This window comes from Rutidosis leptorrhynchoides, chromosome 4 (genome assembly GCF_046630445.1).
Source record: "Rutidosis leptorrhynchoides isolate AG116_Rl617_1_P2 chromosome 4, CSIRO_AGI_Rlap_v1, whole genome shotgun sequence".
NCBI lineage: Eukaryota > Viridiplantae > Streptophyta > Magnoliopsida > Asterales > Asteraceae > Rutidosis > Rutidosis leptorrhynchoides.
Genome location: NC_092336.1, coordinates 342279655 through 342305213, shown reverse-complemented (window position 1 = coordinate 342305213; position 25559 = coordinate 342279655).

The window sequence follows — 25559 nt, the reverse complement described above, 5'->3', positions numbered from 1 at the left end:
GAGGATATGGTCCAACGAAGAGGAGCAGGTTCTAGTTCTCAGTATGATGAAGGTAACCAGGGAGGTCAGTCAGGTGGTGGAGGTCCTTATGGTGGGCAGTATGATGGATCTTATGGAGGGTATAACCCTTGGTGATTGGATGCGGGGGTGATCGTGTGGTGACAAGAAAAAAAACTTTTTAATTTCGTTTATTTGTTTTTATTTGGGATGAATGTAATCTTAATTAGGATGATGGTAATTGTTAGTCGTACAACTTAATACCTTGGATTTTAAATGGGGCGTTTCGGTACCGTGGTGGTACCACCCCATTAGTTATGGTTATGGTATGTATGTTTTCGTTTCAGGTTCCACGGTGGTTATGCTTTAATTTTTCAAAGTCTGGCTTTAAGTTCAGCACCTTTCTTGATTATGATGTTTTGGTGATCGAGTGGATGCCGATGTTCTTATGCTGGCAGTAAGTTCAGCGCCATCGTGCACCGTGTTTCCGCGATCTACGGATCTAAAAATCCGGGTTTTTCTTTTCTTTTCTTTTCCCTTTTACACTATTTTGTCCTCTAGAATTTATTTTTGATTTTCTGATTTCATGTAAATGAGGGCATTACATGATCTTAAGTGTGGGGGGAGAGATAAATTCTGCGGATTTTTGAAATTTTTGCATGTTTTAATTGCCTAGTGGTCAAAATTTTTGGAATTTTTAAACTTTTTAAGGTTATAATTGAGATGTTTACCCATGAGAGCACCCGTAGTGATTAGGGATTGACTTGGAATTTTTGGTTTTGGCCGGTGAGGTTTATTAGTTTTAAGCAAATTGTTGGTGGTTTGTTAATTATTAAGGACCTTTTTGACCACAACATAGGAATTTCGAGTATATAAGTGCTTGAGAAAAGACAATTGATGAAAGGTGAAAGTTGAAAAGGGATAAATGTGGGATAAATTTGGTTAAAAATGTTAAAAATTTAATCTTATTTTATCTAGTTTAGTATTTGTTTCAAAGATGACAATGCAACTTATTGTGTCAAGAAATGAAGAATAACGGTATTTAGGCCTTTAGGGTAAAATGCGAGAAAAATGGTTTAATTAGAGATTAGGATATAAATGGCTTCATATTTTGTGTTTATGGCTTTTTGACTCTCTTAAAGAAGTGTTATACTCATAAGTGCTAGGTATGTAAGCTTGAAGAGGAAAAATCACAAATCTCTGACTCCAATGGACCCTTTAAGGGGTGGCTGTTGCTGACTATGGTGAGAATGATATTGCTTTATGTCATGAGTTAAAGACTTCCTATAACAAATCATTCATCATCGATCACATCATTATTCATCCGCTACATCATACATTGCGGGTTCTACAAAGTCACAATTTGAAGACGAGGAAGACATTCAAAGATAGTATTATGCTTGAAAAAAAATAGAAAAAAAAGAAAAAAAGAATGCTTATGAGATCCGAGCTTAAGTAGTAGTTTCTAAGACTCGAACTGATAGATCCTTTGGGGTGCTAGATCACCTAACCACCTAAGACCTTTTTCCGGTTTGGGATCGGTTGGTTGAAGGTTCGCTACAAGGGTCAAGGACGTTACTATCTCAAGGCAAGGTGATCATCTTTAGGTACTCGTCTCATACTTATGCAGCAATGATCATCTTTGGCTCATGATGTGGGAAATACCTAGTAAGACTAGACCTTGGAAAGAGTTACCTTTGCGGGGTATGTTGGATAAGAGAGATGTGACCAGTATGTGAATAGCTTGCATATTTAGAAATTATCAACATGAAATGGAATCAAGAGAGTTAAAAAGTTAAACGGATTTCCCTACATAAACACATGTATGAATCTATTTATAACTGGATCTTTGATTAAATTGTGAAGTATTGGTATTTGCAATAGCGCCTTAAATATTGTTAGTAGGCTATCTTGATGCGAATAAGGGTCATGATTACAGATACTAAACCTTATAATGTAAGATTGTTTTTATCATTTGTAATCATTTTACACCAATTGTATTTGAATGTTTATTGGTGATTAGTTATTGAGGTTGGAAAGTTAAGTCTTAAGGGTTGATTGATGCAAAGAAAAGAAGGATATTGAAAGCCTAGTAATGTGATTTTTAGGGGAAGCTAAGTGAAAAGAATTTAGGCTTTGAGATGAAAGGTTTGAGTTAAGAAGTAAAGTTGTGGAAATTTTTGAAGTTTGAGTTCTCAACCCAAATTGTCTTTACATCTCAATTCATGACTTAGAAAGAATGTTTTATGAAAATTTGTTTGCGATAATGGCCACTTAGGATATTGTTTTTGAAATGTGTTTGAATGAAAATGGGGGGAAGAAGGGGGGTGCGTTTGATGGTTTGTATGTTGTTTTATAAGTGACAGGAATGCGAGAAATTGTTTTGTGAGGAAATAAGCTTATTCGTGAAAAGATGAAGAGTACGAGAGTTTGTGGAGGATTGAGTTGAAGGCTTGAATCTTGCGGAAATTTGTTGAAGATTATGCGTACAGTTATTGTTTCGAGATTGACTTGCTTGAGGACAAGCAAGGTTCAAGTGTGGGGGATTTTGATAATGCCATTTTCATACATATATTTTGGGCGTTATCTTGTTCCATTTGTTGGTATTTTGAAGACTTTGATTAAGATATCGAGTTATTTGAGTTTAAAATGAAGAAAGTGTCAAGATATGGTTCGTTGGCTCATTATTGTTGATTTTATTGAAGATATAGCCAAAACGAAGTTAGAGTTGAAGATAAACGTGCCTCGTGTAAAAAAATCAGTTTCCATCGCTTCAGGATACAGTTTATCGCGTTTTGGTCATCATGATACGTGATGAAGTGCATCAGAACACGGCATGGAAAAAAGGGCATTCTGACCAATCTATCGCGTTTCAAGCAGCTTTGTCGCGTCCTGGTCATCGCGTTTCGCGATGTTGTTATCGAGGATCGCGATGGGATGTCGCGGATCGCGACCAGAGTCGGTTCCAGTTGTTTTCCCTGCTTCTATAAATAGACGAATTTTACCCCAATTTAGGGTATGTAGTTTTTATTCCTAACTTTAGCCTACAGCAACTTTAGTTACGAATTTCTTTGTCTTTCTTCATTATTTTACAAGGGTTTAAGCTACAATATCATTCTTGTTAGTTTAATCTTTATATTAACTTTTATTAATTTGTTCTTCATTCAATTCAATGATTATGTTTAATTGTTCTTCTTATTTATTTGTTATTTGCTTTACCATGAGTAGCTAAACATTTAGTATTCACTTAGATGCATGAACCTAGGTGATGGATTGCGATCTTTTGGTTAACAACAATTAATTAAAATTACATAATTTTATGTCTAGCTAAGATCCACCGTTATTAAAGCTTATTGATTGTTATATCACGGAAGCTATTGATTAACTAACGACAGTTAAATTGATTAATAGCTTTTACTAGATTATTGAACGTGAATAATTTAGGAATACGTGAGATTTTATGAGGGACACCGATAATAAAATTAATCGTATAGTGGTTGAGCTTGAAATTAGTTACAATAATTGTGAGGTTGTAATGGACACCAAACCAACCTAAGTTAGATTATAATCTTGAGTAATATCATTGTGAATTGGTTAGTAACTCTAGGTTAACGACAGTTATACTTAGGTTGCTAGTCTTAAACTGTAGGAATCGACAGATAAATACAGTGTCACATCATTGTAATTGTTTAATTAACGGGTTTAAACGAGCAATCCTAGCCTAGGGAATTGAATCTAAGTGGATACGTTTGCTTCTTATTGAGTTAAGTTTAATTTACTTTCGCGTTTAATCAGTTTTACAATAAAACTCCCCTTTTTAAATCTTAGAATAATTAATAGTTCAAGTTTTCAATTACCTGCTCTCTGTGGAACGAATTGGTCAAATACTTGTTTAATTACTACACGAACTGGTTATAGTTGCCTGTATTGTGTGATAATCAATAGGTATTTAGCTAATAATTTAGAGTACGAAATTACACATCATTTGTACTTTCTCGACATATGCTAAAACAGCATAGCAACATTTTCTTATTAGCTTTTACGCCTTCAAATTACTAATAAGATTTAGCTTCGCATTGCTCTTTTCTCCGTACACCATTAAGGGTTTTCCTTCTTCTCGTACAATGCGAGTTGCATTTTTGTAACATACAATCTCTGCTCTCTCCTTTTTCAACCAGTACATGCCAATTATCACATCAGAACTCCCTAACTCTACTGGTATCAAATCAATCTTAAACGTTTCGCTAACCAGTTTAATTTCTTGATTCCGACATATTTTATCTGCCGAAATTAATTTACAGTTTGCTAATTCGAGTAAAAATTAATTATTCATAGGCGTCAATGGACCACTTAATTTAGCACAAAAATCTCTACTCATATAGCTTCTAACCGCACCCGAAATAAATAAAACATAAGCAGGTTTTTCATCAATAAGAAACGTACCCGTAACAAGCTCCAAGTCTTCTTGCGCTTCTGTCGTATTAATGTTGAAGACTCTTCCTCGGCCTTGCCCATTATTATCCCCTGATTTGGACACGCATTTTTGTAATGACCCTTCTTCCCGCATCCGAAACAGGTAATGTCGGCATAACTTGTTCCGGCATTATTTGTTCACTTAGCCATTGATCCGTAGATTTCGCACTTTGTCGCACCATGGCCCTTTCTTTTACACTTAGTACACACTGCCATACAGAGCCCAGTCGGATGGTATCCTTCACACCTCTGACATGGTTTCTGCCTCTTGTTGTTATTGTTGGGATTGTTGTTGTTGCGGTTGTTATTGTTGTTGTAGTTATTGCTGGGGTGGTTGTTGTTGTTTCGTATGTTGTTGCGAAAATTGGTGCAATTGTAGTTGTGATTGTTGTGTTTGAAATGTCCCATTCATATTGATTATAAACGTTCCATATTAATTGATTTCGTTGCGAGGTTTTGACCTCTATATTAGACGTTTTTCAAAGACTGCATTCGTTTTTTAAACAAACCATAACCTTTATTTTATCGACAAGGTTAACAAGACACCACTTAGATTATCCAGAAATGATAATCTAACAAATATCACACTTACACACTACCAATACATATTGGTTTACAAATATTAATATGTTACAACAAAATAAATCTCGAATGCAGTTTTAAACGATATTATACAAGCATGCTGACACCAAATCTTGTCCATATAATAGCATGCAATAGCGGAAGCTCTTAATAATCACCTGAGAATAAACATGCTTTAAACATCAACAAAAATGTTGATGAGTTATAGGTTTAACCTATATTTATCAAATGGTAATAATAGACCACAAGATTTCATATTTCAATAAACATCTCATACATAGAGATAAAAATCATTAATATGGTGAACACCTGGTAACCGACCTTAACAAGATGCATATAGAATATCCCCTATCATTCCGGGAATCCCTTCGGACATGATGAATTCGAAGTACTAAATCATCCGGTACTTTAGATGGGGCTCGTTGGGCCTAATAGATCTATCTTTAGGATTCGCGTCAATTTGGGTGTCTGTTCCCTAATTCTTAGATTACCAGACTAAAAAGGGGCATATTCGGTTTAATAATCCAGGCATAGAATATAGTTTCATTTACTTATGTATTCTCATTTTAAAAACATTTATAAAACTGCATGTATTCTCATCTCAAAATATTAGATTTTAAAAGTGGGACTATAACTCACTTTCACAGATTTTTACTTCGTCGGGAAGTAAGACGTAGCCACTGGTCGATTCATGAACCTATAACAAATATGTACATATATATCAAAGTATGTTCAAAATATATTTACAACATTTTTAATACGTTTTGCTATTTTGAGTTTATTAAGTCAGCTGCCCTCGTTAGTAACCTACAACTAGTTGTCCACAGTTAGATGTACAAAAAATAAAGCAATATATATTATCTTGAATCAATCCATGACCTCGTGTATACAAGCCTCAGGCTAGATCACAACTCAAAGTATATATAATATTTTGGAATTAACCTCAACCCTGTATAGCTAACTCCAACATTACTACAAATAGAGTGTCTATGGTTGTTCCAATATATATATATAGATGGGTCGATATGATATGTCAAAACATTTTATTCATGTCTATGGTATCCCAAGATTACATAATATATTAGAATACATGTATAATACAATATGAGTTAGCTAGGATATGATTAATATAGATTTGTTACAAATTTTCACGTAGCTACAACAAGAAAAATTATCCAATCTTGTTTTACCCATAACTTCTTCGTTTTAAATCCGTTTTGAGTGTTTCAAGTTGCTATGGTGTCATATTGAACTTAATTTTATGAATCTAAACAGAAAAAGTATAAGTTTATAGTCAGAAATACAGGTTACAAGTCGTTTTTGTAAAGGTAGTCATTTCAGTCGAAAGAACGACGTCTAGATGACCAATTTGGAAAACATGCTTCCACTTTGAGTTTAACCATGATTTTTGGATATAGTTTCATGTTCATAAGAAAAATAATTATCCCAGAAGAACAACTTTTAAATCAAAGTTTATCATAGTTTTTAATTAACTAACCCAAAACAGCCCGCGGTGTTACTACGGCGGCGTATATCCGGTTTTACGGTGTTTTTCTTGTTTCCAGGTATTAAATCATTAAGTTAGCATATCATATAGATATATAAAATGTGTTTAGTTGATTTTGAAAGTCAAGTTAGAAGGATTAACTTTATTTGCGAAAAAGTTTAGAATTAATTAAACTATGTTCTAGTGATTACAAGTTTAAATTTTCGAATAAGATAGTTTTATATGTATGAATTGAATGATGTTATGAACATCATTACTACCTTAATTTTAGTAGGTAAACCTACTGAAAATGAGAAAAATAGATCTAGCTTCAAACGATTCTTGGATGGCTTGAAAGTTCTTGAAGCAGAATCATGACACGAAAACAAGTTCAAGTAAGATTTTCACTCGAAATAAGATTGTTATAGTTATAGAAATTGAATCAAAGTTTGAATATGAGTATTACATTGTATTAGAAATATACCTTACTGTAAATAAGAAAGATTTCTTGAGGTTGGATGATCACTTTACAAGATTGGAAGTAAGCTAGCAAACTTGTAAGTATTCTTGATTTTATGAAACTAGAACTTATAGAATTTATGAAGAACACCTAGAAATTGAAGGTAGAACTTGAGAGAGATCAATTAGATGAAGAAAATTGAAGAATTAAAGTGTTTTTAGGTGTTTTTGGTAGTTGGTATATGGAATAGATATAAAGGATGTGTAATTTTGTTTACTTGTAAATAAGTCATGAATGATTACTAATATTTTTATAATTTTATGAGATATTTCATGCTAGTTGCCAAATTATGGTTCCCACATGTGTTAGGTGACTCACAAGGGATGCTAAGATCTGATCATTGGAGTATATATACCAATATTAAATACATTTAGAAGCTGGGTATTGTACGAGTACGAATAAGAGTGCATACGAGTAGAATTGTTGATGAAAATGAATGAGGATGTAATTGTAAGCTTTTTTTTTAAGTAGAAGTACTTTGATAAGTGTCTTGAAGTCTTTCAAAAGTGTATGAATACATATTAAAACACTACATGTATATACATTTTAATTGAGTCGTTAAGTCATCGTTAGTCGTTACATGTAAGTGTTGTTTTGAAACCTTTAGGTTAACTATCTTGTTAAATGTTGTTAACCCATTATTTATTATATCTAAAGATATGTTAAATTATTACATTTTCATGATATTATGATGTATTAATATATCTTAATATGATATATATACAATTAAATGTCGTTACAACGATAATCGTTACATATATGCCTCGTTTCGAAATCCTTAAGTTAGTAGTCTTGTTTTTACATATGTAGTTTATTGCTAATATACTTAATGATATGTTTACTTATTTAAATACCATGTTAACTATATATATATATATATATATATATATATATATATATATATATATATATATATATATATATATATATATATATATATATATCCATATATATGACATCATATAGTTTTTACAAGTTTTAACGTTCGTGAATCAGCGGTCAACTTGGGTGGTCAATTGTCTATATAAAACCTATTTCAATTAATCCAGTCTTAACAAGTTTGATTGTTTAACATGTTGGAAACACTTAATCATGTAAATAACAATTTCATTTAATATATATAAACATGGAAAATTTTGGGTCACTATAGTGTTGATTGTTAAAATTGTAACCCTTGTCACTGGTTTCTTTCCACTTTCTCTTGATTTGTTTCGTGTTGGCTTCTTCGACCGCCTGCTCTTTAACTCTTTCCTCAGTCTGATTTATGAGTGTAGTGACCCGGAAAATTTCGACTAATTTCAAATCAAACTCTCGATACGATATTGTATTTTCAACACGATAAGCAAAGTCTGTTAGATTGGATCTCAAAAATTTTGAACTGTTTCATATTTTCAATTGACCTTCGACCATTCTCGACAATTCACGAACAACTATTTGTAAATAGTTACATATATATATATATATATATATATATATATATATATATATATATATATATATATATATATATATATATATAATATATATAAAAATATATATATAAATATTACTTAAAAATATATAATATTATATTTAGTTGTTTAAAAGAATATAATTAATATATTTATTTACTTAAACTTGTTAATTAAGATTTGATATATATATATATATATATATATAGAATGTGTATATTGAAAATGAATGATTTCGAGCCTAATTAGTAAACGTCAGTAACACCCGGTTGACGTTTCGTTAGTTTTAATATAGTTATATTACATGTTTATGAAGGACTAAAATAAAAGTTGAACTGTAAATCGATTACGAAGATGTTAGATTTGTTAAAAATATTTTTACCTTTTTAAGTTTAAATATTAGTACTCCGTACATATAAATTGGAACAGAAAATAAATAATTATCGAACCTTTTTGATCAGGTTTCAAACAGTTAATGAGTGAAATAATTAAATATACTTAAACTAAAAATTTGGGATTTTTAGGAACACTTTTATACATTAAATGTTTAGCAATGGACAAGATATAATCTACATGTTAAAATCGTCGGTAGAAAGAGCCAAAGTTGGGGGCTGCTAAACTGTGTTACCACGTTTTCAATTTACATATGTTAAAAGTATTATTATTAAATTATATATATTATTAAAAATCAATTACTGTATTTGGATGTATGTAAATGTAGTATGCACATATATAATTCAGTGATCACATAATCACCATCACTTCTCTTCATCCTTCTAACATCCATCGCCTCCTACAACCGCCATCCACCACCCTTGTCACTCGCCAACACCACCTGCCGCCACCCACAACCACCCTCAACCTCCTTTGAACCACCATCATCTCCATTTATCTTCCTCTCTCTCCTAACCTTAATTGACATCACCTGTATTTTCTTCTCGTTCGAAACCCAAACTATTAAAGTTACCATCTTTATTCTGTTACCATCAAAACCACAACAAACCACCAATTTGTGTCTGTTGTTGCTGCTGCTGCTATACCTGCATTTTCTCTCCCTTTCACGCTTAACATTTCAATCATCACCAAGCCAACACCAAAACTGCTACTTGAATGATTTTGTTAAGTATTACTGCTACAACCTTTTTGATGTTGCTGTACCTGCAACCAATCGAACACTACAAACCCATGTAGACCACCATCATCAAGTCACCATAAATAGCTCGATACCTGTTTCTATTTTCTTGCTGTCTAAAACCAAAACCCACTTCAACCCATCAAGCCATCACCACCATGATCATTATTCCCTACTGCTATTGTTCGTTTAAACCGCCAACAAGACCCATCTTCACAAACGATTAACCACTACCGGTTAGTTCCTATTTTGTTACATAAGCCACCACCTTCATCATGTCATGATTTTCGTACCCCAGTTCACTGTTATTTCTGTTTGATACTACTATTCGAAAACCAAAACAAACAACATCATAGACCTGCACCTACTATACGTGTTAGTGCAAACCCAACACCATCGATTTTTCCCTAAACTTCTGTTACTGTTTCAAAACCGCTATAAATGCCACCACTTTTATTTCGACATAACAACCACCATTAGTTATTGAAATCTTCTGTTTACGGAATAACTGAAACCCATTCGATCAACACCCACTTCCTGGCACTACTACTACGCCTATTTCTATTTCAAATCAAACCCAAAACAACCACCTGCACAATATTGCTGTTTACGAACCAAAAACCACCATCATCCTTACAAAACCACTTCATATTCATTTATTCTTTTAAATTCGAACCCTACTGCGTTCCTATTCTACTTCCATTAATATAATGAAGATGAAATGATAAATAATGCAGAGAAGCAAGGTGTAGCCACTGCTGCAAATGACGATAGTTAGTGACTGTGATAATGATAGGATGATATTATAGATAAAGATGAGGACACAATGAGTGGAAGATGAGGTAATGATGTTGTATTAATGATAATTGCATGCATTTTATTTTCTGCTATTCGATTATATCTTTGCAAACACAGTCCATAAAATCTTGAATTATAAACGGGTTAGTATTCAATGTTGGGCTGTTGTTATGCAGAGATTTGGTTTAAATTGTGGGCCGAATCTATACAAGCCGAACAATACACTTTCTTTTGATTTACAATTAGTCCATTCAAGTAATTGGGCTTCTTGGGCCGTGTTCCTATTTTCCATTCGGGGCGTTATAAAATTTTTTAAGCTAAAAGAGAGAACGAGAGAAAATGGAAACCGGATGATATTGTTATGATGAGGACATAAAAATTTGATGATGATAGTAGTTTAACGATGGTGATGGTGGTTTAACGAAGACATGTGTGTATGATTATGATGATTATGATGAAGGTGATGTAATGAAAATGAAGTCGGTAGTAAACATGGTTATGATATGGATTATGATGTTATGGTGATGATAAGGATGATGAATGATGATGATAATGGAAACAGATGATGATGGTATATTTTTTTTTATTATTATCAATAATATATATTAATGTTATTGTTATTATTATTATTATTATTATTATTATTATTATTATTATTATTATTATTATTATTATTATTATTATTATTATTATTATTATTATTATTATTATTATTATCTTTTATTATTATTACCATTATCATTATTTAAGAATTATCATTTAAAATTATCATTATTAATAAAATTATCATTTGTTGTTAAAGTTAGTATTATTATTAAAATTATCATTTTTATTATCAATATCATATTTAATAATATAAGTATTATCACTTTATTAACATTATTATCATTATTTTATCATTAATACTATTATTATAAGAATCATTATTTTTACTATAAAACTATATTATTATCATTATTATTATGAGTATCATTATTATTACTATTAAGTATCATTATTATTAATATTATTCCTATTATTAATATTATAACAAATAAATATTAAATTATATAAAAATATATATATTTAATACACATAACATAACTATACTAATATTTTTACTAATTATATATCTAAAGTATATAAAATAAATATATATTTAACCAAATTATTAATGAAACCTACAAATTATTAAATATAACAATTTTATCACTAATGATAATATATAAATTTGCTCGATTACAATTATATGTATTAATATATATAATTGATATAGGTTCGTGAATCCAAGGTCAACCCTGCATTGTTCAGTTCCGTCGTATGAATATTTTTACTACAAAATATTGTAGAGTGAGTTCATTTGCTCCCTTTTACTCTTTACATTTTTGGGACTGAGAATACATGCGCTGTTTTTACAACTGCTTTATTAAATGCTTTTGAAACATATTTTTGAACTGCGAATATATGAAATGTTTTTTATAAATGTTTGACGAGATAGAAACAAGCAAAACATTCCTCAAATGAATTATGTGGACGTGATAATTGCCACTATTGAATTATGTGGACGTGATAATTGCCACCAATTGATATGAATATTTTTCCCCTGATTATTATTGCTTGGTAACCTAAGAATTAGAATTGGGTATGGCCCTAATTCACGCGAATCCTAAAGGTAGCTACCGGGTTTAACACCCCTACCCAGAATGTTCACTAGACGAAAGGGCTAGTGGGCGTGGTGTTTAGTACTTCGAAGTTTATATGATTATTATACAGACGAGATGTTCTGTTTTGGGGATATTATTATGCGCATTATATGTTAAGGTTGGTTACCAAGCCAAGCTATGAAAGCAATGAAAAGTGAATGTTTTGTATCGAGAGAATGATTTTATACACAGGTTATGTGTATGTTATTTTTGTGCACAAGATATGTGTACGGTTACTAAGATTTATGAAGGATGATTTTGTACACAAAAAAGGTGTACTGTATTTAAAAGATATCGCATGTACATTACAGGTGGGTATAGGATTCGGGCTCATTTGTACCATGCAGGATTTAAATCTTATGGTCTATCAAAATGATGAATTTTATTGTTTTATGATAAACCTATGAACTCACCAACCTTTTGGTTGACACTTGAAAGCATGTTTATTCTCAGGTATGAAAGAAATCTTCCGCTGTGCATTTGCTCATTTTAAAGACATTATTTGGAGTCGATCATCGCAATGGGATCAGATGTTGGTGACTTCATCCAGATGAATTAGGACGGGGTATGACATGTGGTATCAGAGCGGTGGTCTTAGCGAACCAGGTCTGCATTAGTGTGTCTAACTGATAGTCGTTAGGATGCATTAGTGAGTCTGGACTTCGACCGTGTCTGCATGTCAAAAGTTTTGCTTATCATTTAGTGTTGAAAATTATTTGCTTATCATCTTTAAAGTCTAGACACGTCTTACTGCCTCTATTGCATAGACAGTGTATAGATAAATTCATATCTTAGCGTATCTGTTATTGTTACTTTTGCCTGACAGCTTCCGTAGATCCCTCTGTAACTTATGAGATTTTAGTATTATATATGCATATGTAAATTATGTATTGCAGGGTACTAATCTACATCCTATAATCTATTTCTTATCGAAAATCCTTCATCTGATCGTAAGAGATAACCAGTTCAAATTCCTCGGATTTCGACAGCTATTTCGATATGGAGTTTAACCTAAGCTCCGAAAGAAGTGTCACCAGAATGAATCATCCAATTCATTAATGGGTTCATAGCCTACTTAATCATTGGAGACAAAAAGAATGTGATCCTTTCCATCAACCAAATTCACCTCTTGGCGAAGAACCTGAAGCACTTACCGGTGAACCAGTCCGAAATACCATTTTCACCCTCATTTCCCGAATACCTCACCACGATTATATTCTATCTAAAATTCTAAACCTTATTCATCCGCTCGTTCCAACCGACAATCATCCCGGAATAATAGAAGAAGTCAACGAACTTCGCACTCTAGTAATTAATTTGAAAAACGTGGTGCAAAACCTATCAGCTGCAGCAACAACACCGGCAACACCAGTACCACCAACAACAACATCCGCAGCACAAGTCTCAACACTACACGCCTCAAACTCACAGTCTGTACCTCCAGCATAATCATCATATTATATGATGTCCTACATCGATTATCTTCGTTCTACATGACGTTCTACATCATTTATCTTCATTCGACATGATGATTATGTAATCTCTAATGTTTTAGAGATTACGTACTCCAGTTCTAACCAAAAAGCAAATGAGATTAATATCATGTTAACTCATTAAATCCATGATTACATCTGAAGAAAATATATATGTATATATGTTTTCATAAAGATTGTAATTAAAAATTCTTTTGTACAAATTGTTAATGGTAAAAATATTTTAACGGGTAGGTAATACCCGAGGAATATTTAGATTTTGCATTAATAAGTTACACTGTACATTCTTTGAATCTGATTCAACAATCATTTACTATCCTACTCACATCCACCGATATACGTATTCGTTCACCACAGAATAACCATTTTCATTCAACTTCATATTTGGATTTTGACTTATTAGAATCTAACAAGTGGCATAATTAAGGAAACATTGGACAAAATAAAATTTGTTAGAAACAAACAAATTAACTATGAGAAATCTTGCTAAGAACCCACGCTAACAAAATCCTAGCTAACTGTTCCTAGGTAACTGTTAATTCCCTATTACATTATCGAAATTTAATTATCGCAATTTATTTATCGCAATTTATTATCGCAATTTTTATTCTCGCAATTTTATTTATCGTCATTTAATTTCTGTTATTTATTTTACGCACTTTAAATATCGGGACACGTATACAAGGTTTTGACATATCATATCGACGCATCTATATATATTATTTGGAATAACCATAGACACTCTATATGCAGTAATGCGAGAGTTAGCTATACAGGGTTGAGGTTGATTCTATAATAATATATATACTTTGAGTTGTGATCGAGTCTGAGACATGTACACGGGTCACGATACGTATTAATTAATTCGAATATTATAAATTAAACTATATATGAATTATTGGACTGTTAACTTTGGAGTATCGACTGTGGACTAATAACATTGGACAATTAAAATGAATTAAAATATTGATTATAACATATGAAACTAAATATTTCTTCAAGTTTGCCACTTGATTTCATCTTAAACCTCATTGGTATTTTGACGGTTACAATCTGCGTTCAAACCTTTCATAATTCTTGAAAACACCTCAATCGAGAGGATGAACCAACTGCATCTCATCTACGGAAGAAAAGATTTATGCATATAGTTATGCACCTGAAAAACTCTTGGAACCTGAGTAAAGGTTTAACACATATCTGTGCTAGCTCCTTTGGCATTGTTATTACAGAAAATAACATTGCAATTCTTTTTCACAATAGTCAGTTTTGTCACAGCTCCAGCAAGTCAACTTCGACTTTTCGTTCGAAACTATCTTATTATAACCTTGATATATATGCGTGCTCTTTTATTGTTACCGGAGAACCTTTTATATTCCCCCATATTACTAGCAGATGTACAAGCAACCTCGTTGCTCCTTGGTTTAAATCTCTCTGACAAATCACTATATTTATCTATTGAAGTCTTATCATGAACTCATCGGCATCTTGTAACGATAATTACCATACCAAATACCGGGAGGCATCAATCGATAATCTCGAATTCCTCAGAGATTCTACGACAACAATTATATATATAAGTATATATATATTCTATCTCCTGGATTTACAAAACTTCAATTCTGAATTTCTGAAAAGCGCTTTAGTCTATGAATCAGTTTTCTGAGTTTTGAAAAAGCTGATGAAATCTTTAGCGAATACCTTGCTCCTTAATCTAAATCCTTGCGGACGAATTTCTTCATCATCTTCTGATATTAAATATTTTAAATTCTAAAGATATCATCGTATCTTTTGTTATAAATATCTTAGATATTTCTGAAGATATCTTCATAAATATCCTTATTCGAAATTATCTATCTCTTCGTGCTATCCGTGTTACGTCATAAAGGAAACTATCTTAGTTTCTAAATTTCTTTAAAATTTGAGTTTGAATTATGAATGGTTTCTGGAGAAGTGTTGGGAATTGAAGCATGAGTTAGTATAATATAATGACGTCAGGCCAACGTAGTTATATTACAGTAAGTCATGCTGAATTTCTAATGGAACGTGATGATGGTTCACAGATCTTACCCTCATCATGTGCCATGATACATAACTCTTTCATTCTACTTAACCTCTAAACATATCAGGAGATTATTTTCTTGATAGTTCTATCCTTACCGTGATTCCAGCAGTTTGCTAATTAATCATGATACTACATTTTCTTTCTGATTAGAAGATTCCCTTAAATTCCTTGAATTCCGGAAATCCGCCATGACTACGTCAAAAGTTCAGACGAAACTTTTCACTCTTTTGTGATAGCTTTACTCGTACGCTTCACTTGATCGAATTGTTTTATCTATATTAATCAATAATGATAAAACTCTAACTCATATTCGTCATGAAAACATTTTTATTGTTAGCCATGACGACCTCACTCAAATTTCGGGACGAAATTTTTTTAACGGGTAGGTACTGTAGTGACCCAGAAAATTTTGACTAATTTTAAATCAAACTCTCGATACGATATTGTATTTTCAACACGATAAGCAAAGTATGTTAGGTTGGATCTCAAAAATTTTGAACTGTTTCATATATTCAATTGACCTTCGACCATTCCCGGCGATTCACGAACAACTATTTGTAAATAGTTACATATATATTTAAATATATATATATATATATATACATATATATTTATATATATATATATATATTACTTATAAATATATAATATTATATTTAGTTGTTTAAAAGAATATAATTAATATATTTATTTACTTAAACTTGTTAATTAAGATTTGATATATATATATATATATATATATATATATATATATATATATATATATATATATATATATATATATATATAATGTGTATATTGAAAATGAATGATTTCGAGCCTAATTAGTAAACGTCAGTAACACCCGGTTGACGTTTCGTTAGTTTTAATATAGATATATTACATGTTCATGAAGGACTAAAATAAAAGTTGAACTGTAAATCGATTACGAAGATGTTAGATTTGTTAAAAATATTTTTACCTTTTTAAGTTTAAATATTAGTACTCCGTACATATAAATTGGAACAGAAAATAAATAATTATCGAACCTTTTTGATCAGGTTTCAAACAGTTAATGAGTGAAATAATTAAATATATACTTAAACAAAAAATTTGGGATTTTTAGGAACACTTTTATACGTTAACTGTTTAGCAATGGACACGATATAATCTACATGTTAAAATCGTCGGTAGAAAGAGCCAAAGTTGGGGGCTGCTAAACTGTGTTACCACGTTTTCAATTTACATATGTTAAAAGTATTATTATTAAATTATATATATTATTAAAAATCAATTACTCTATTTGGATGTATGTAAATGTAGTATGCACATATACAATTCAGTGATCACATAATCACCATCACTTCTCTTCACCCTTCTAACATCCATCGCCTCCTACAACCGCCATCCACCACCCTTGTCACTCGCCAACACCACCTGCCGCCACCCTCAACCTCCTTTGAACCACCATCATCTCCATTTATCTTCCTCTCTCTCCTAACATTAATCGACATCACCTGCATTTTCTTCTCGTTCGAAACCCAAACTGTTAAAGTTACCATCTTTATTCTGTTACCATCAAAACCACAATAAACCACCAATTTGTGTCTGTTGTTGTTGCTGCTGCTATACCTGCGTTTTCTCTCCCTTTTACGCTTCACATTTCAATCATCACCAAGCCAACACCAAAACTGCTACTTGAATGATTTTGTTAAGTATTACTGCTACAGTCTTTTTGATGTTGATGTACCAGCAACCAATCGAACACCACAAACCCATGTAGACGCACTAGAATCCGATATACCCGTCCGTGTACCACCCGTGCTCACGCTCGGACCCTTAGTCCTCTTACTTGGAGCACCATAAGAAACAACCCTTCTCTCACTTGAAGGTTCACCAACCTTCGATCGCGAATACGACTCGAAATCTCTAGCCGCGGTGAATAACTCAGCAAACGATCTCGCCTGAACTCTGCTAATCTTACTCTTCAAGTCATTATTCAAGGTTCGATAGAAATCTTGCATCAACAAATGATCATTCCCCAAATACTCCTGGCAAAAACGAGCCTTCGCCATAAAGGTCGTCTTGAGAGTATTCAAATCCATATAACCCTGTTGCAAATTTCGCAACTCATTACACAATTCCCACAAGTCGGCCGAAGTCCGGAACTCCTCAAAGAATTCCTCCTTAAACTCGTCCCACGATAAGGCCATAAACGTTTTGCCACCGACAAGATCAATCTTACCATCCAACCAATCCCTCGACCTACCCCGCAACAGACTCGTAGCGAGTCTCGTCTTTTTCTCGGGAGGGCAATCAATAGTACGAAAACACCCTTCAACATCCGAAATCCAAGTTGTGCTTACCAAAGGATCCGGTTTTCCATCATACATCGGGGGTTTAGTCCTCATGAAGATCTTAAGACAACGCTCCATTTCACCACTACTTTGAAGTTCGGAATACTTCCTATCCATTTCTTCTCGAAACGCACTCATTTGCTCCGCAATGGCGGCCGCAACTCTAGCGTTAAACTCCGCGTCATTCGCCTCGATCTCGTTTCGCGTCGTCAATCTAAAGAATGCAAAACGATTAGTCCACGAACGTATAAAACCGCACGCACAACACCGTCCCATCTTGCTAAACACTCATCGTACATCACTCGTTAGACACGATTTTCACCCGTAATAAGGTTTGCAAGTCCTTATTACGCACACATGCCGCATCGACTCGTTAGTACAACGACCGCCTCACTCGATGATATAAACAAACACAACCACAAACAAAACACAACGCAAGAATCAATATCGCAACACAATAGCATATTAATAATATCTGCATTACTAATATAAACGTTAGTCAACCTACAATCAAGGCACTAACTAAACTCATTCTGACCCGTAATTCTACAAGTCCCACAACAATTAAGCACGCACACAAGTCTAAGTCTAGGCACCTATCTCAAGTCACCTAAATGCCTTAGACCATGCTCTGATACCACTTGTAACAACCCAACCCGTTAACCTTCCGAAAATGTGCCACACAAAAAAAAATTTCTGGAACAGTTGATCTGGACAGCGTCCAAAAGCTTGGACGGCGTCCAGAACTTAAGACTGGGACGGCGTCCAGCCATCTGGGACGGCGTCCAGATGTACTAAAACATTCTGATCAGTTTTTCGAACACACGCGGGCGAAAACCCGCTTCCCGACACTTTTAAACCAAAACACTTTCACAATAGATTACAATAGTTTAAACTAGGAGTTTTCCACAATAAAAACCGAGTTTTACCACACCGACCCACATCGACCCAAAATACCACAAGTGACTATTTCGAAACATTAGTTTATACAAAAACATAGACCGAGCATGGGATTGGGGACACGCTACCCAATCCTAATCAAATCCAAAAGTAAGTCTTCTAAAGCAACTACGCAAGTCCACTAGTCCCCGCGCTTACCCGAGCCACCGCATCCGTGCAATCTATAAAAATGTAAACAACGAGAGGGTAAGCTAACGCTTAGTGAATGATAATATACTACATACATATATATGCATAAAATGGACACGCCTCACAAAATCAAATACCGTATACCGGAGCATCCAAGCATAAAGGCAAGCTAGTCTAAGCATACCGTAAGAGCACTAAGCAACGAGCTAAAGGTACATCAACAAAATATAAGTTCACCAACAACGATGTGAACAATGCCAATAAGCTACACCCGGAGGGTTAGCTACATCACGACAATACAACATTATATGTATACAAACAATATATTTATATATATAATTTGCTTACGCTTACAACACAATAACCATGGTTAACCAATAGTACAAGGGAACGGCGCTCGCGAAAACGCCATCGGTGTTCATAACATCCGTTAGGGCACTTAACACCTCGCACCACTAACCCCTAGGGTGGCACCTTAACACCTCGGCACATCACCCCGAGTGGCATCTTAACACCTCGATGCGACACTCATTATTTTACGGAGTGATTTCTTAACACCTCGACACTACACTCCTAGGTGGCATCTTAACACCTCGATGCTACACCCGAGTGGCATCTTAACACCTCGATGCTACACTCTTCACGTGAAACGTGGCGTCTTAGCACCTCAACACTACACATTTCACGCTACAACAAATAGATACATTATATACCTACACATATAATTATTCCACTCACTATATTAACCCTTCGTCATTGGGGTTATATAAGTCCACATCACACGCCTATGTGATAACGTACACACAAAGTGTGCACCTCGCCAACGTGGTCAACCAAAATGCATAACCGTGCCAATTGGACCTATACGCAAGTCCAATAATTCCACCTATACGAGAAGCGAGCTCTACAAGCGAGAACCCCTTCTCCCGACCCGCACCCATCCTACACATACATATGCATATAGGATATTAACACTCACCTAGTCGTCTTGATGAATGCTTCCAAGTAAACCGCAACGCGCCAAATGGAAAGTACCTATTCCATTATCACAAACACAACAACACAATTAGGGTTGACTTACAAACCAACCCAATTGACACCTAGTGCAAATTCGACCTATTTGCACTTCTAAGCACGAAACGCGCCCAAACTTACCAATAATCACTAACACGAGTGAAAATGGTCCTAACACGCCAATTAAACCCGAACACAAGTGTTAAACACGTGTCATACCCATTTTGACACTAAAACCCTAATTTTGACCCATTTCAAAATTAGTTAGCCAAACTCACCCAAAAGAGTTTCAACACTTCCATAATCACTAAACCTAGTGATTAAACTCAAGATCAAACCCTAATCAAGGCTAAAACGTCAACCAACCCAAAATCCGCCAAGTGACAAGATTAACAAGTCACCATGAACCTACTTCATCATCTAAAAGGGTTTCACAACAATCTAGCTCAAAACCCTAACTTGAACATCAAATCTAACAAATGAAATTCGGAGTTTGAGCTTACCAATACCACCACAACATAGCTAGGAGCGAGATGAACAACTTTAGAACCCGAGCTTTTGCGAGAATCCTACTCCTTCTCCAAATCCACCTCTCTCTCTCTCTAGAACTTCTCCTCTCTCTCTAAATAATGTTGGGAGTGTTTGTGAAGATGAAATATGATCCACAAATGACCAAGGAACCAGCATTGAAGGGTCCAAACCGGCATCTAAGTGATTTTACCATTTTACCCCTTTTAAAATAATTAAAACAGCTGGCTCGACAGACCGTTTGGACGGCGTCCCAAACTTTGGACGGCGTCCCACCTTTTGTTGCTGGACAGCGTCCCACCTTTTGTTGCTGGACGGCGTCCCTCCTATCTGGACGGCGTCCCGACCTACTGCAAAATCAGAAACAAAAACAGGGTGTTACAACTCTCCCCCACTTAGAATCGATCACGTCCTCGTGATCCTCGTCACTTAACCAAACGGACCACACTCCACGGTCCTCAACATAAGTCCCAATCCGACTTTCCTAGTCAACTCTTCCCAAGGAATCACCTTTAACAACTAGAATCGTCTCCCGCGATTTATCAAACCCACTATCCGAGCACTAAAACCATGCTCACTCCCTATCATCGGGAAAACTCAACCAATCTCGGACCGAGATATCAACCCTTCAGCGTACCATTACAGGTACAATGCTAGAAGCAACCAAGTCTCAATCCTAAAGTCAACAATCCGAAACGATGAAGACCGGACCACATGAATCCTTACGGATTACACTTATCACTAAACATCCTTTGTAGTGCGCAATACAACCAATACGTCACTATCCTAACATCATAAACAACGGCTAAAACCAAAAGCGCCCAAAACGACTATGGCAATGCTAATCCTAAGGTGTACAAAATCAGCTATTGTCATACCCGTGACAACATGTGAGCGAAACACGGCTATTGCATCACAAATCACACCACACGGTCCTCACGACCCCACCATCGGCGTATAAAACAACCGATAGTTCCCACAACACAAATCAAGAATGGTACTCTCATTTCCCACCGGTACTCGCATTTCCCGATAATGTTATGCCATGCCGACGTAACACTACTCTCCTTATGAAGTCAGCGGACCCTGAAGGCCATGCTTCACCAATCTCAACACCGGATGAAGTCAGCGGACCCGAAAGTCATGCTTCACCGATATATCACCTCGCTCATGATGAAGTCAGCGGACCCGAAGATCATTCTTCACCAATCGCATACTCCCATGATGAAGTCAGAGGACTCCGAAAGTCATGCTTCATCATTCATCAATACCACGATGAAGTCAGCGGACCCTGAAGGTCATGCTTCATCAGTCACATACGCACTTTCGGCCTCAAACAACGAGTAGTGCAACATCGCGCTCTGTTACACTATAGTGAACCCTAGCGGATACCACTAACCATCCATAATCGAGCAAGAACCACATATATCGAACATAGGTACCAAACAATAATTCTCCAAAAGAGAACCCGACTCACACACATCCCTTAACCGAGGGATTTTACCTTGCTCGCCAAACACGTCCATTATCTCTCAACGAGATTCACCAACATACCACCTCAGTGATAATTTACAAATCCAATATCATAAGTACAAGTTAACCAAAATTGAACTCTACCACAAATCGACCCAAACTGTGTCTCGACCAAATTTCCGGATCTACCAAAAGCATCATCCGAAATCTCACACTAAAACTTCCTCGTGCGGGAGTGTAACTCCCCCACTTGGAACTACGTTCCAATATCCACAACTCGTACAATGCTACCAAAGGTAGACTTTACCAACAATTAGGTTCACACGATCCATCACTACATCTTGCTCCAACCATGAGCATACAAAGGATTTCAAACGATCCTTAAACACTTCAAATGAAAAGTGTACCACAAAATGCACAAACTATACTCTCGCAATCATCCAATTGCTTTAGTTTGTCAGATTTCATCCCAGTCACTCATGTACCTAAGGGTTTCTCCGGTACCCTAAGTACAACGTAACCGCATCACTATCGGAGTCGAACACCACGCTAGTAGGTATAAGAGAGGCACCTAATGTCGCGTCATGTAGACTTCATTACCAACATACATCGAGGTCCAAAACACTCGATCTCAAGGGTTCCAACCACCCGACGAACCTCACGGTTCATCAACTTTAACACGAGGGCGAACACGCTCTAACATCCGAACACCTAAGCCCATCCACATGGCTTGGTAGAAACATTCCCAATACTAAGGAATGCTTGGTTGCACCAAGTCTTACGCCCTTCGCACAACAATCAAAACGTCACCATAGGGTACTTCCATTAGGAACGTCACCCATAACAACAATATCAAGCACAACACGATGCATTTAACATACACCAACTCAAACGGCACATAATAAATTATCAAAGGACATTTATTAAAACGAAACGTACCTTAACGTCTCCTTGCCACCCCCGTCCCCGCTAACTCGGGACATTCTGACTTACGATGTCCTTCTTCTTGGAAATTGAAACATACCGTGCCATCACCCTTTGGGAACGGACATTTTCAAGACTTGTGACCCTTCACGCCACAATTGTAACACCTAGACGCACTAGAATCCGATATACCCGTCCGTGTACCACCCGTGCTCACGCTCGGACCCTTAGTCCTCTTACTGGGAGCACCATAAGAAACAACCCTTCTCTCACTTGAAGGTTCACCAAGCTTCGATCGCGAATACGACTCGAAATCTCTAGCCGCGGTGAATAACTCCGCAAACGATCTCGCCTGAACTCTGCTAATCTTACTCTTCAAGTCATTATTCAAGGTTCGATAGAAATCTTGCATCAACAAATGATCATTCCCCAAATACTCCTGGCAAAAACGAGCCTTCGCCATAAAGGTCGTCTTGAGAGTATTCAAATCCATATAACCCTGTTGCAAATTTCGCAACTCATTACACAATTCCCACAAGTCGGCCGAAGTCCGGAACTCCTCAAAGAATTCCTCCTTAAACTCGTCCCACGATAAGGCCATAAACGTTTTGCCACCGACAAGATCAATCTTACCATCCAACCAATCCCTCGACCTACCCCGCAACAGACTCGTAGCGAGTCTCGTCTTTTTCTCGGGAGGGCAATCAATAGTACGAAAACACCCTTCAACATCCGAAATCCAAGTTGTGCTTACCAAAGGATCCGGTTTTCCGTCATACATCGGGGGTTTAGTCCTCATGAAGATCTTAAGACAACGCTCCATTTCACCACTACTTTGAAGTTCGGAATACTTCCTATCCATTTCTTCTCGAAACGCACTCATTTGCTCCGCAATGGCGGCCGCCACTCTAGCGTTAAACTCCGCGTCATTCGCCTCGATCTCGTTTCGCGTCGTCAATCTAAAGAATGCAAAACGATTAGTCCACGAACGTATAAAACCGCACGCACAACACCGTCCCATCTTGCTAAACACTCATCGTACATCACTCGTTAGACACGATTTGCACCCGTAATAAGGTTTGCAAGTCCTTATTACGCACACATGCCGCATCGACTCGTTAGTACAACGACCGCCTCACTCGATGATATAAACAAACACAACCACAAACAAAACACAACGCAAGAATCAATATCGCAACACAATAGCATATTAATAATATCTGCATTACTAATATAAACGTTAGTCAACCTACAATCAAGGCACTAACTAAACTCATTCTGACCCGTAATTCTACAAGTCCCACAACAATTAAGCACGCACACAAGTCTAAGTCTAGGCACCTATCTCAAGTCACCTAAATGCCTTAGACCATGCTCTGATACCACTTGTAACAACCCAACCCGTTAACCTTCCAAAAATGTGCCACAAAAAAAAAAATTTCTGGAACAGTTGATCTGGACGGCGTCCAAAAGCTTGGACGGCGTCCAGAACTTAAGACTGGGACGGCGTCCAGCCATCTGGGACGGCGTACAGATGTACTAAAATATTCTGATCAGTTTTTCGAACACACGCGGGCGAAAACCCGCTTCCCGACACTTTTAAACCAAAACACTTTCACAATAGATTACAATAGTTTAAACTAGGAGTTTTCCACAATAAAAACCGAGTTTTACGACACCGGGCCCACATCGACCCAAAATACCACAAGTGACTATTTCGACCCATTAGTTTATACAAAAACATAGACCGAGCATGGGATTGGGGACACGCTACCCAATCCTAATCAAATCCAAAAGTAAGTCTTCTAAAGTAACTACGCAAGTCCACTAGTCCCCGCGCTTACCCGAGCCACCGCATCCGTGCAATCTATAAAAATGTAAACAACAAGAGGGTAAGCTAACGCTTAGTGAATGATAATATACTACATACATATATATGCATAAAATGGACACGCCTCACAAAATCAAATACCGTATACCGGAGCATCTAAGCATAAAGGCAAGCTAGTCTAATCATACCGTAAGAGCACTAAGCAACGAGCTAAAGGTACATCAACAAAATATAAGTTCACCAACAACGATGTGAACAATGCCAATAAGCTACACCCGGAGGGTTAGCTACATCACGACAATACAACATTATATGTATACAATATAATATATATATATATATATATATATATATATATATATATATATATATATATATATATATATATATATATATATATATATATATATATATATAATTTGCTTACGCTTACAACACAATAACCATGGTTAACCAATAGTACAAGGGAACGGCGCTCGCGAAAATGCCATCGGTGTTCATAACATCCGTTAGGGCACTTAACACCTCGCACCACTAACCCCTAGGGTGGCACCTTAACACCTCGGCACATCACCCCGAGTGGCATCTTAACACCTCGATGCAACACTCATTATTTTACGGAGTGGTGTCTTAACACCTCGACACTACACTCCTAGGTGGCATCTTAACACCTCGATGCTACACCCGA